Source organism: Misgurnus anguillicaudatus, chromosome 16 (genome assembly GCF_027580225.2).
Source record: "Misgurnus anguillicaudatus chromosome 16, ASM2758022v2, whole genome shotgun sequence".
NCBI classification, from domain to species: domain Eukaryota; kingdom Metazoa; phylum Chordata; class Actinopteri; order Cypriniformes; family Cobitidae; genus Misgurnus; species Misgurnus anguillicaudatus.
This window is the reverse complement of record NC_073352.2, coordinates 12601117-12611860: the sequence shown is the minus strand read 5'-3', so window position 1 is coordinate 12611860 and position 10744 is coordinate 12601117. Positions and strand designations below refer to the sequence as shown.

The 10744-nt window shown below is 35.6% G+C and overlaps 1 protein-coding gene across 1 annotated transcript in view; it reads left to right on the top strand.

The window, feature by feature from the left end:
* Nucleotides 1–3691: 3691 nt before the first annotated feature.
* fam13b (family with sequence similarity 13 member B) overlaps nt 3692–10744 on the top strand; it is a 65585-nt gene continuing 58532 nt past the window's right edge. The window contains exon 1 of the mRNA XM_073854131.1: nt 3692–3874. The gene's annotated coding sequence lies outside the window, so the exon portion shown is untranslated. The remainder of the gene's footprint in view (nt 3875–10744) is intronic.

The window sequence follows — 10744 nt, the reverse complement described above, 5'->3', positions numbered from 1 at the left end:
GTCTGTGTTTTATCCTAGACACACTTTGCTTCATTAACTTAAAACCACAGGCCGATAGACAGATACTGTAGATAGGCAGATAGATAGATGGACAGATAGATACTGTAGATAGATAGATACCGTACACATCTTATACACATGTAATACAATATACAGTAAACTGAAATTTGCACAATGCTAATAGATGAAATTAATAAACATGTTATGTTAGGCTATATTTGCAGGACTTTATTATTATTGCACGTATTGAGTTTGCAAGAATTGGAAAAGAAAGAATGGGGTGTATGGGTCATTCTACAGAAAAGGTGGAATTCGAGTGATGGAAATTTCTTTAATAGCATTAATTAACTTGTCAAATCTATGAATCCGCAAAACGGGGAGCTTAATCTATTTTTTACTTTTTAATACATTTTATTAAAGAATCCATGAGTCATTTATTTGTCATTGGTGTTACCTGTGATTTAAACAACATTAATGTTAATACTAAATATTTTTTCTCATTACAGCTTGTGTATTTAGTTAAAGGTTGAGTAGAGGAATGATAACAGCTAGAAAAATAATTGATTATTAATATTTGTTTAATTAAATTCTTCATTTTTACCCAGCATTGTATGAAATTATTCGATTCTCAGTTTGACTTTTTTCTTTATAACCAACAAAAACAAAAATATTCAACCAAAAAGGCTTTGGTCCAAAGACTGAAATATCAACAATGTCTTACATCCCATATCAACAACAAAATATTACTAGAAAGTACAAGAAAATACATTCATAACACCAAAACTTGGTTTAACACCAATGACACAATGTAACACCAATGACAAAATTAGAATATAATAATAAATAATGAATATGATAAAAGTTATAAACTTGAATAAAATTTCCATCTTGTTTTGTTTTTATGCTTTTATGTTGGTCAGTTAAAGGAATACTGCTTAGGAAGTACTCATTAGAGAAGTAACACTAAGGACAGTAACACCAATGATGGTAACACCAATGATAATTTACAGAAAAAATAATATTTTAACAAAATGGCTGCCATTAGCCATGTTCCATTTCATCAGAGATGTAACAATCACATATTTATTCAGTATAATGTATGTTTATGTAAAGATCTTAACACACCCAGCTATAAAAAAGAGTAACACTAATGACATCCAAAAAATCTTATCTCAAAATTCTTAGATGATATTTTAGACAAATAAGACATCTCACAAACCTTTTGCCTTTCTCCACTGCACTTCTTCCACTGACCTCTTGACCCATGAAAAACTTCAAAGAGCTGATGCATTGTTTCAAAATAAAAGTGCTTTGGGTAGGGTAACACCCATGACATAAATTTGGGGGACAAATATTTATTTGATATTATTCATATTAATAGTGTATTTTTTTACCATTTCAGTGTTGTAGTAAATTCATACAGGATTAAAGGTAAATGTAAATTTGATTTGTTTTACAAAAAACATGGTTTTAAATAATAAGTACACAGTTCAACTTCCATGTATGATCAAAGGGACAGGGCAATTTTCAGCACGCATTAAAAAAAGTAAAAAAATTTTTTTTTTAAATAAATAAACTCTCTCATCGTTTTAAGGACAGTCTATATTTATTAAATATATATATCATTATGGGATTATTGGGTGAAATTAAATGATTAAGGGGTCTGCAAAAGCAAGGGACAAGCATTTCCACCTTTTTTGTAGAATGACCCGTATAAGGTAGCAGTTAAAGGGGGAAGAAAGTGACCTCAAATGCTGAATTTGACGATGCTATAACTATATTTGCTATTCAAAGGTATATGCTTTGGTTGAAGTGCATCTGAGAGGCATACGTAAAGGTCATTAATAAATGTACGTTTATTAATAAATAAGTTTCCATAGCCTAAATAATAAACATCCTCCGGTTATAAAGTAGATGAATGTTGTGTGAAGGTCTTAGTAAGATACATAAATATAATTTATAATGATACATTAAAATTGAGTTTTCATCTATTCTAGCATGCAATAACCCTGCAGCCTGACTCCATATAATGTATACATCCTTTGACGAGCCCTTTGACGTCTTGTATTTGATGATGTGGCTATCTGCCATTAATAACATAAGGTCATAAATATTTGTGAAATATGAGTTATGATCATATATTAAGACATCATGAAAGTTAAGCATTTAATAACAAATTTTTACATTTGGTGCAACCTTCTAGTTACATAATATACAACTGACCAAAAAAAAAAAAAAAAAAAGAATAGCAGTAAATATATATGTAAATATATGGTAAATATGTATAAAAAAACAGGTAAATATATATGTAAGGAAGTTCATTCAAAAGGAAATTCAAAAGTCAGCACAGCTAAATAACCTAGTAAGTCTATTTGTTGAGAACAAACACTGGGTGGCGCTGTAGCTCAATATACATTACTTGTCTCATAAGTGACTTCACAGCTTAATGCTTTCACTTCCATGACATGAGGTTTTACCAAGTTTTACGTTGGGTGTTTTTGTCACGTACACAAGATCCACAGCAATGCAGTAGGAAGAAAGTAAAACATTAAAAATAGATTACAATATAAAATATATATACGGATATATTAGTAAATGTAATATGTGTGCAGATATCTGACTTGTCAATTGAGAAAACAAATAATAACATATTTTTTATATAGACGTAATGCATATTTTTAAGTCAGAAACCATTTAAAAAGTCTTTAAAAAGTTTTGCTTATTGAACATCATTTCAGTGCATTTTAATTATATATATATATATCAATATATATATATATATATATATATATATATATATATATATATATATATATATATATATATATATATATAATTATTATTATTATTATACTGAGACTTAAACTTAATAGGTTTATAGAATAAAGTGACACAAATGTGTCATAAATATATCAAGCTATTTTTATAGTACATATTGCTCCCGGGTACTAAAAATGCACCCAAATAACAATAAAAAAATTACTAACTAAGAGAACAAACAGTGCAACAGCATAGAAAGCAATAAATATAAACAGGGTGCAGCTGTAGCATGCTTGTGAAATATAAAATATAAGTTAAAAGCAATATTTTATTATTTTTGTACCATTAAAAAAATCATTGTATGATTGCATTTGTGCATAAATGTATTGTATGTATTTACAATCTGAGAGATTAAACAAACAAAGCATTGCAATGCATTTATAAAATGTAATGTATCAAAATGTGTTGCTGCTATTGGGAAAAAAATACCTTTTCTCCATGCACCTCGTTGGTTTTGTGAAGTTGCACGTGAACAACCACACAACAGTAGTGTAGGAATGTAATGTATTGCACCTCATGCACCTCAACACAACCGATCTGTGAAAGTGTATAGAAAGTACAACCAATATATTACTACTGCTACTACTTATAATAATCAACAGACATAAATTGACAATAATAGGCATAAAATGTTGGAACTGGGAAATGTACAAGCTCATTTCACGTCCATTTGAGTTAAGATAACTAAAAAATGTATGTTAAGCATATTAAAATCAATAGAATATTCTGGAATGAAGTGTGAGAGCTCGAAGGACGGGAAGATGCTGAGAGAGAGAGAGAGAGAGAGAGAGAGAGAGAGAGAGAGAGAGAGAGAGAGAGAGAGAGAGAGAGAGAGAGAGAGAGAGGCGGGGTCAGTGTGTTTTTTGGCATGCCTGTGGGTGTGTAACTATCACTCCTGTCTCCGCTCCACCGAACCAACGGCTCAAATGAAACTGGCCATGCCAGCACAACACTGTAGCTGGTTACTGTATATTATCACCAGTATCGCCTGACTTCGAAACAAGGACTAGTTAAATTAATCGTTTTGGCGTCGTTTGTCTTCTGCTTTGACCTGGTAAGTGCGGATGGTTATTGGATGGATTGACTTTAGCGGATGCTAGTTGTCGGGTTAGCCAGATGAGAGATCGACTCATTCTAAATTTTTAACCATGTTTATTGCGTCTGGCTGACTTTTGTAGTCATATGATGTTTTGAATGCGTTTTATACTTATTTGTTCATTTATTGATTATATTTAATGATTGTTAATGATGCCTTTGTAGTGGCTGCAAAGCTTTTTTTGCGTTGACTGATGTGCGGGATAAATGTTGACAGTGCTAAGCTAGCTAGCTAACGTGATCGCGTACAAATCAATAATTTCTACGAAATTCTAGGTTCACGAGTGTCCTATATTTGCTTATTAGGTGTCCTTGAATCGTGTATGATCACACACACACAGCTACATCATCTATTACGAATGCAAATGAAGTACATATATTATTTCGCCAAACAGAGCTAAGATGATGCTTAGTTCGGTCAAATAAATGACAGTTTAAGGTTTCGTTTTTAAATAAACATACCAGGAAGTAAAATAAATCCTTTGTAATAAAATAAATGTAAATTCTTTTTTGGGATGTCAAAGTCAAAGATGCCCTTAAAAATGAACAGGAGCCCTCTTGGTTTCCTAAAATAGCTTTAGTTTCGTTTAATTGGGATGTGAAACTTGAATCCTGCATGATAGAGGCGTTTCTAGAGCAGCTGCTGAGGGGTAATTGTACTGTTGTTTAATAATACATTTATTTGACTGAATAATTGACTTTGGTTTTAGTGACCTTTATTTGATTTATACAAATAATTTTAGATAATTAAAAACGTTCAAATTTTAATGCACAAAAAGCATGAATTTGAATAAACAAAACATATTAGATAAACCAACATAGTGCTGTTGGTTATGTAAGGAATAATTGACGACGGGCCATTGAATTATAAGAAAATAATGCACACCAAGGTTGTAATGCGGCACGACGCGAAGCGGAGTGCCGTTAAACCGCAGGTGTGCATTATTTTCAAATAATTCAAAGGACCGGAGTCAATTATTCCGCTTATACCACGGTTACCACAAGCATTGCTCTGGTGCCTATTTTTAAGACATTTGAAAAGATAGGTGTGCGGTTTACAGAAAAATAATCAACACCCATAGAACATTTCTCAGCCAATCAGAATGCAGCATTCAACAGACCCGTGGTATAAAGCCTCTTATACCACGGGGCTGTTGAATGCTTTATTCTGATTGGTTAAAAGGTTCCACAGGTATGCATTATTTTTCAATAAACGCACATTTAACCTGTCAAATGTCTTAAAATAACCACCAGAGCAATGTCTGTGGTAACTTTCCAGTACTCCAGTATTTTGAATAATTTGAACCCCCCCAAACTACCACCTCTTGGGTGTGTATTATTTTCGAATAATTCAACGTCCCGTCATCGTCCTTACATATTTCTGAGGTTTAATTGCGCCAAATTTATAAGTAATGTATTTAAAAAAGCCATTAAAACTATTTTCCCCTGGCAACCACCTCACCCCCCAGTATGAGAACCAGTAGGGGTGTAACGGTACGCAAAAATCACGGTTCGGTGCGAACCCCGGTTTTGAAGCCACGGTTCGGTTCATTTTCGGTACAGTAAGGGGAAAATGCAAACATTAAACTGCAGGTTGTTTATTACTATTAACTTTTTTTACAATTTGTTTACACTTTTTTAAACACTTTTTTATTAAATATCACATATAAAATATATATAAAATGAAAAAATAATAAATAAAATACTACTGCAAAGTTCTTTTTTACATTATTTTATAACAGAAGGTAACTCTTTTCTTAACCTTCTCTTAAACTTTTTCTACTAAAACCTTGAACTAACAAATTCAATTCCTGAATACATTTATGAACAATTAGCCTACATTTTTGCCACCAAAAATGTTCTGTTTTGATTTATTTTGGATTGTTTAACTCACAGAATTGAATTGGCTATGTACCATCTCTGTATAAAAATAATATTACTGCTCTATGTGTAACTGCATAGCAAGCAACATGATGATATACTTATTATACACTCATTTTGAGATTAGTGAGCTGCATACATAGCCATCTTTGATCTTTTGCACGTTTCTCCTAATCTTTGCTTGTGTCATCAATGTAAGCTGTGAGTTTACTTACGAACCCCTCCGCAGCTGAGTAACAGCTGAGTAAGCCCGGGTTACACCTCTTCTCTGTCCCGACCAGCTGATCGCATTGTGACAATGATATGATTGACGTGATATGCAGATGAAAAATCTGATCACGCATTCCTTATTCTCGCTGTCACAGAAAGCGCGTCTCATGAATGCGTAGCAACGAAAGACGCGCAACCTCTCACTCACTTTTGAAAGAACGAAGCAGCGCGTTGACACGCGTTTAACATGCGCTTTTGGATACGACACGTAAACGTTTACATCAATAATCAAACGGATATACAACTAAGTAAATAAAAATCTTTCAGCGGGCCGAATTATGTTATATGTTTGACAGAAGACTTGCGCTGAACGAGGAGACTTCCGCCACTTAATATGTTCGTGCAGAAACGCACGTATTATGTTCCGCACAGGCGCACACAAAATGCATTCGGCCTTTCGGTGCACGTGTGCACCGTGCCGAAAGCCCTGAACCGAAACGGTCCGGTTCGAATACACGTACCGTTACACCCCTAAGAACCACTGTACTTGATTGTTCATTGTGTGAACACCTTTCAATAATTTTTGTTATGAGCTTTCTTTTACAAGATTAGATCCCTATTACGATTTATGACCCGTCATAACATGTGCTTTTGTAATGGCATTTGTGGAGGCATGCATTGAAATTTGCATAGAAAAGTCAATCCTGGTGTCCTGTTTTGTAAGAAAATCTAATAGTCTTATTTTAACCAAACACATCAAATCACCCAATGAGTCACGTGCGGGATGTCTGAAAGTTTCACCAGCGTGAAACCTTTTCAAAATTAAAAAGTGGGCACTAGAAAGACTTGGGTAACCATGGGGTTTTATCCCTAGTACCAATGGAGCGGCGATAAGATGGCCTGCTTTTTTAAACATGCTGATAGTGTCTTCTTCGGATTACAGCTAAACCCAGCTGTCCTTGAGAAGATTTCACTACTGCTGCTGCTAGCATGTAATGCAGGCCTTCTTTGTAAGCCACAGACTTGTCTTGATTTATCCAGCAGATTGTCATAAAAACAGTTGGCGCACCATATGGGATGTGAGCTAGAATACAGTGACGTGCGTTCATTAGATTTGACTCTGCATCATTGCTCTATTGCAGTAAATGTATGGCAATAAATTGTGTTTGCTTTTTGTACAAAACTGAATATTACTGTGGTGGTGGTCACAGTCTTGTGATGAATCTGGTGGAAGTTTAGGTATCTGGTGTGGATGGCTAAAGAAACGCTTGATAAAGGTTCATATTTTATGACTGGTGTGAATTGTATAGAAGCAAAATGGGAGCTACATGAATAGATCTAAAAAAGCATTTCGGTTTCGTTTTATGACGGTGCCGTGAGTAGAAAATAAACAAAAACCAAACCAGTGCACAAGCTGTGAGTCATTGTGAAGAAGTAGCCTATTTGCGTTTTGTAAATTAGCTTGATGCTTGGGGACTGATTCTGTATAGGCATAAACTTCATAGTCCTTATTCAGGTTGCATAATAGTAACCTGGTCGTTGTGACTTAGAGTTGTTCCGATTCCGATACCAGTATCGGAAATGCGGCCGATACCACAAAAAAATCTGGCATCGGAATCGGCGAGTACTTGAACCCATGTACCGATCCGTAGGGGTGGGCGATAAACCGGTAGACATAATTAACCGGTAGAAAATTGTCAACCGGTAGAGATTTTGGACTATCGTTTCTATCGAGGTTACGTGCCCACGACACGCTCCTGTGCGCGTGGTCGCGAAAACGTAACGTTTGTACACGTATTTAAGCACTGCAGTTTTAAAACAAGTTATTTTAAGCCATTGAAACACAGACAACAGATCTGTATGCGTGCGTTCTTTCTGTGTGTCAGGAGCGGACAAGTCGCGCAGCCGCTGCTTTTTCTGTCTGTGAGGAACGCGCAAGTCGCGCGACTGCTGCTCATTAAGCTCGCGAGCATTTTTCCCGCTTTATTGGCCTTAAATACATATATGCGTCAAAATTCCCGTCTTTGCAAGCATCCTCATAAACACGACCAGTCAGGTCTTAAAGCCCGGAATACACTGCGCGATTTTTGTCCTCTTATAAGATCATTACCTTATCACACTGTGCGACATGTATCGTTTAAACTCGGGTACGAGAGGCATGTAGACTGTACGATGATGACACGAAAGCTTCGGCGGCTGCGTCACACGTTGCGCAACGTCACCAGCATGCGCTCGTGGTAAAAAAATACCGGTGCGCAGGTCGTAGCAGCAAACACACTGTGCGGTGATCATGCCGAATTTCTGACACTGCCAGAAAACTATCGTAGGCTATCTTTGGACGCAAGACCGGGAAAACGGCCGTCTTTGAACCTCTCTCACTGTACGACATAGGACCACCGATGGAGAGCCACGATCACAGAAATCGCGACGATAGTTTCACGATGGCAATCTTTCGTCTGGGACAGCCAATTATCGTGCAGTGTATCCCGGCCTTAAGAGAAAGTAAACAGCTAAAACAGAAAGCGCATGTGTGACAGTGTATTGGATCTGGACGTTGGTCTTAAAGGGGAAGTTACCTAATTTTACTCCCGTCTGTCACTCGTGTTAATCAAACAGCATTGAGAGAAAATCTCTCACTGCTCCTGATTAAATCACTTTTCTACCTTAAATAAAAATATATATAGGCTTATACATACATGCATAATTATTTATTATCATTCTTATATGACTGTTTATCTTCAGAGAGCTTGAGTTTTGTTTGCTTTTTATCTTCTTTCTATGCTTGTATATGTTTTTTGTGAGAAGTATGAACATTTCTATGGTATTAAAGATTTAAACCTTATTAAAACATAAAAAAACCTCTACCGTGATACATATCGTTATCATGATATAAAATTAATCCTATCGTGATAGAAGATTTTGGTCATATCGCCCACCCCTACCGATCCGATACCATTTTCCTAATAAACCTAGTTATGCCCGTTATAGCTAACGCTGCAAAGCGAAACTCATTTCTTCTTCGCTGCTCTGAATGCGAACACCAGGAAGTTACCACACGCGTGACGCAACCATTGTTTAGTTAGAGCGGCGAAGGAATGAAAGCATGTAGCCGTATGTCCGCTGTTTGTAAGTATTTCAGACTAATAAAACATCGACATGTCTCAACCAACGGAATCCGCGCCCGCAGATTTACACGGAGAACTCCGCAGATTTAATGCCCGTGATTGACAAGCACACAAACCCCGCGCTTGAGATTTGAGATGTCATTGACAACAAGCACACATACCCTCATGCGTTTGTGAGCAGCATTGACAAGTACATTGCTGTGATTGTTTTTAATGATAAGAGTATGAACCGTTTGATATATGAGATGAAATAAAACTTACCACTGAGTTTAACCGCAGATCTTACTTGTCTCTGTCGTCTATGTGACGCGAAAGTCAGCACACATCATTATTTCAAATCAGTTTACAAGACGAATGCTTTTGTTATGTTTAATATAAAGTTTACATTGCGTTGTAAAAATGAAGAAATTATCTTCATACGTGCTTAATTCATAATAAGAACGTACTAACACAAGCTTTTATTTTGCTATAATATATATTAAAAATAATATATGTCGTTTTAGGCTACAAACTATAATTCTATCTTGACAAGCACATTATCTGGTTCATGTTGGTCCAGTTTAATTCAGAGGACTCATTGGTTTGGTGTATTCATTTTAATTGTAAGCCTTTAAAAAGTAATTATTTTAGATGCAATTTTGTACTATTTAATTGCTTAAATTCTTTAATTTAAAACCATCCCGAAGAATTCCACAGATTTTTCCAATTATTCTAAAACTAAAACAGCCTTTCAGTTTACAGTGTTAGATTTGTGGCTTATTTTCTCATAAGAAAAATAAATATTACTGTTAAATGTCTTTCAGATAATAAAAATACTGTAGTTCACTGTATGTATTTGTTAATGTTTTATACAGGAATAAGTCTGAAGCACACCATAAAACAGTTATATCCATTCATACAGGGCTAGTAGTATGTACAGCTGTATATTATACAGAGACACACCCAGGTATCGGATCGGTACTCGGTATCGGAATCGGTATCGGGAAGAGAAAAATGGTATCGGAACATCTCTAGTTGTGACAGTTAAACATTATGATGGAGGGGTATGTTTGTCCACCTTATTTGTATTTGTGGGACATATTTCTCAATGCTTGCAAATTCAAACAACCAAGGTTTATCCAAGATAGAAGTGCATGAGACAGCTATTTGCGTTACTGGAGAGTTTCAAATTTTTTTCCAAGTTCAGGTTCATCTTGTTTTTCTTTTGAACTATGCCATATCAAGAATGTCAAAGCATTGTGATCACATTATTTCTACACACTTGCTGGAAAAGAATGCCAGGCTCCAGAGTAACTTTTTCACTAGGAGCACAGTGGCCCCCAACTGAAAATTTTAGGGGCGCAAACAGAAAATTTAGGGGCACACACCGTAAATCAACATGCTAACCAAATATTTACTAAGTCTAACGCCGGTTTCATACCACAAGCATGTAAGCGGCGTGTGTTTTTTCGGCGCCCATGTTTACAAGTTAGAACATGCACACTGCACATGTCAGCAACGCGTACATGTGTAGCAGGAGTGACTCTGAAGCAGCAGTGCTGCGATCGTTTCCGCTTCGGCTCTATTTTTGCTGCACTACTCATGCTCAATGAAAGTGCATTGTTTATGGTTTA